Source organism: Lupinus angustifolius, chromosome LG05 (assembly GCF_001865875.1).
Source record: "Lupinus angustifolius cultivar Tanjil chromosome LG05, LupAngTanjil_v1.0, whole genome shotgun sequence".
NCBI classification, from domain to species: domain Eukaryota; kingdom Viridiplantae; phylum Streptophyta; class Magnoliopsida; order Fabales; family Fabaceae; genus Lupinus; species Lupinus angustifolius.
The window spans coordinates 920,818-925,219 of record NC_032013.1 but is presented as its reverse complement, the minus strand read 5'-3'; positions in this window follow the sequence as shown (position 1 = coordinate 925,219).

Below are 4,402 nucleotides of genomic sequence, written 5' to 3'. Positions count from 1 at the left end.
AAAGGTAGACGGTGTAAAAAAGTTGAAATTCATAACCACACTCTTTTCATGCTCTTTTTTTTGAAAGTTAGATTCAATGAATATAAGAAATGAATGATGAATTGATGATAGTGCTTAATGCATACTTTTTATGGCTTATATATTTTTCTTATGTTTGAATAATGTTAGCTATTTATTATGCAGTGTTTTTTTATTATTGCTCTCAAATAAAATTAATACAAATTAATGGTAAATGATTAATACAAATCAATAGTAAATAATGTACTAATAGCGATGCATGAATTTTAAACTTTAATGTTATCTCATTTTCATACTAATAATAATAGAGTGTAAGGTTCATTACATCCTCACGTTCACCAAAAGATCAAATATTTAATTAATGGGAACTACACTAGTTGGATAGGCAGTTACGAACCTGAACGTGATTAGTTCATTACCCATAAGGTAGGAATATCATTGATAAAATAAGAAAAATACTAATAATAATAATTGAATGTAACAATGTTAATATAAATATTTATACACAGTTAGTATATAATTCATCATTTATTTATATTACTACGTTTATTAAGTGTCAATTGTGATTAAATATATGAATGTTGAACAGTGATAATGTAAAAAATGTAAAATTATCAAACACTTGATGATCAAAGTAAAAACATCGGTTGTCCTATATTTTGTGTCACATTGTGTCTCAGTCCAATATATTGAAAAACAAAGCTACTAAGGAGAAAGAAGACAATAACAATAACATTTAATCGATTAATTGTGTAGTTAATCGATTAACTAGTTAGAAAATAACTCATTTTACACATTTAACACATATTGAATTATTTTACAACATGTGTTTATTAGTTTGTTAGCTAATTAGTTATGTGAGTTTATTACCCATTTGTGTATTATAAATAAGGTTTCTCAAGCCTTGATCAATAAAGAGAAATCATTGTAACATTCATTTAACGATTTCGCAACGTTTTCACAATATGATACCAGAGTCTTGGTTCTGGAGGTTTTGATCATCACCATTGCGCATTCTTTACAATAATTACTATCATTCTTTTCTGGGATTCAATAGAGAATGAATATTATTATCATTCTTTACGGTGAATTGTTTTAAAACATGCACATCAAAACCTGCAAACAAAGGTTGTGATACCATATTACGAAAACGTTGCGAAAGTGTAAAATGAATATTATGATGATTTATCTTTATTGATCAAGACATGATAAACCTTATTTATAGTACATGAATAGGTAACAAATTTACCTAACTAATTAGCTAACAAACTAATAAACACATGTTGTAAAACAATGCAACATGTGTTAAATGTGTAAAATGTGGTAGCTTTGTTCTCCAATAGTCCCCCTCAAGCTAGAGGGTAAATATTAATGGCTTCAATTTGATTTGATAACAATGTGATGGATCAAAATCTCGATCCTGATGTGATTGGATTTTCTCAACCACTTGATTATTTTTATGGTCAGAAATCTTGACCATATTCCCATGATTTTTTCATGGTTTTACATTGTTGGAGAATTCTTTGAGTATACAAAAGAACCCAACAAAATGAATCTCTTCTTGTTCTTTAGACAAGATTGATAGTGTGATGATAGAGTGTGTATGGTTGTTATTTTTGTTGATCTTGTTGTTATTATTGTATTGATTATGTTGTTGTTGTTGATTTCTTTTGTTTGCTTCCGCCTTTATCATTGCTATCTTTTACCTTTTGTCTCTTCCTTGAATGTTCCTGAGTGGAATCACTATACCCCTAGAGGAAGATGAAGATGAGGGTTCTTTCCGTGCAGGGCACTTTCCCTTCACTCTTGCCATTTCTATTCACTCTTTCTTATGATGTGAAATTTCGCCTTGGTTCACCAGATTGAATCTTGAAAGAGAAAGATAATAATTTTAGAGAATACACAACGACAACCAAAGCCTTCAGGTCGAAGGCTCTGATACCACATTGTGAAAATATTACAAAAGTGTAAACTGAATATTATGCATATTTCTCATTCAATTCAAATAATATAAGAGAGTGTTGTTTATATACAATGCCTTGTAAGGCAAACAATGCAACTAACGTAACTAATTCTCTTACAAGTTAATAAACACATGTAGTAAAACAATTCAACATGTGTTAAATGTGTCATTTTCTAACTAGTTAATTGATTGACACTTATCTAGTTAATCGATTAGCACTTACCTAGTTAATCGATTAACTACACAGTTAATCAATTAACTGTTATTGTTGTTGTCTTTTTTCTCATTGATAACTTTGTTTTCCAATGAAAAATTGTCATATAATTGAAAAGAAAAATAAAAAAATATAAAGTAAATTATTTTCGATTTCATTCGATAAAAAGTTTTGAAGAGAGAAGATCAGGGTTCCATTTCATTGAATTGATGTTGTTTTCGATTTCAGACACCAATTAAGTTGCTATCTTTAAAATACTTGTGGTATTAATTACCTTAAGTTGTTTAAGGAGACATTCTATATGAAATTCGTTCTAAGCACACTTTTGATACAATTTTAATGTTGTCTTTGTGTATCATGAAATTATGTTTCTTTTTATTATTATTCATGTTCTTCCTCACTACCAACAACAATAAGTGGGAAGTGGAGAAGAAGTTATATTGAGTTACAAAACATATGGGTAATAATTGCATACACAAGTCTACATAGAAGGATAATTATAGATAGGTTGCTAGACATAGAAAAAGATATCTATATACAGGTCGCATAAAGAAGAGACCATGTATAGACAAGTATGGATAGAAGATAACTAAGTAGATATGTCATGATTGTCTAACAGTCCAAAAAAAAATACTATTCTTCGAGAACGATTTATTATTCTCAAACATATCTCAAAGCCTGTTCGAGAAAAAATTGAAGATTTATGATTTCTTTTATTTATGGTAGAGGTTAAACATATCAAATGTCAAGTATCTTACTTTTCATATACTCACTAATATATTTTTCCTTAAATATTAAAATCTTATTACTTAAAAGACTCACGAGACATCTTCTATCATAAGATATATATCACTTCATATATTCTTCCATCTTCATTGGTCATAAAATATAAACTTAATTTATATTTAATTCATGTTTTACTTTTCTAATCAATGCGAAACAAAAAATATATAAAATGGTACATATTGTGGAACAGAAAATATGACTCACTCACTCACTACTTGTATAGTCTTGTTCTGAAAGTGAGAAGGTTTTTGGGGGATTGTGGAATGTGCAATAGAAAGGAGGGTAAACTTTTTCCTAGAAAAAGACTAGGAAAAAATAGACCCAAGAAGTGGCCCCTAAGGTAGGGAAAAGGTTATGAAGTTGAATAGTATTTTGGGATTTTCTGATTCTCTATTATTAGGAAAGATCCAAGTGAGCCTAACTATTAGGTTATTGTGTTTTTTGTTTTCTACATGTATTTTCGCATTGGAGGCAATCCTGTCTGAACCAGGAACATTCACAGGTACGTGGGGCTAACTCTCCCAATGAGCATTTTTTCCATCCACAAGACTCGAACCCGAATTCTTACTTAAGGAAAATCAAACATGTATCACTTGAACCAACGCCAGCTAGTTTTAGGTTACTGTGTTTGTTTCCTTTTGGCTTCACTATCCTATAATAAGACTGCAATAAATTATATTGTAAGGTGGAAGAAGGTCCCTTTGGATAATCTTAAAGCCTTAAAGATTAATTATTCAGAATATTGGACCAGTGAGATGAGGTATGTTTCACTTTATATTATCAATGTATTATTATCTACCTTTTAATCATTATTGAATTTTAAAATATAAATAATACAAAAAATATTATATGATATATTAATTATATATAAATCTTTATTTCACGTTATATAGCTATAGATGTTATACTTAAATATTGAAGTATTTTTGGATTCACATAATAATAAGTGCTAGTTATATAACAAGTAATATATTCTTAGTCTCATAGTAAAAGAAAATATTAATCTAAAATAGTATATAAAAATAAAATATTACCGATTCTAGCTAAAATAATTTCTTCATATCTAAGTTCACTAGTGGAAAATAGAGATTCAAATTTGGGATGTAAAATCAAATGTATTATCACCAATTTAAATAAAGAGGTAATGACAATTTAATAAATATTTAAAAAAAGATTGCATAAATCAGTCTTCCAAAGTTTAAAAATATAACCATATTGGGTCTTTGAGAACCGAATTTATTGATATTGCCAAATACTTTGGAAAGATAATTTTATGTTATGTTAATGTCTACATGCTTGTTGGGACTCAATTTTTTTTTTGACAAAATATGTAAAAACATTTATGCCCAATTTCATGATGTGTTATTCTTTAAGTTAGAATTCAAAGCTCGGGATCCAATTATGGATCTAGGAATGTATTA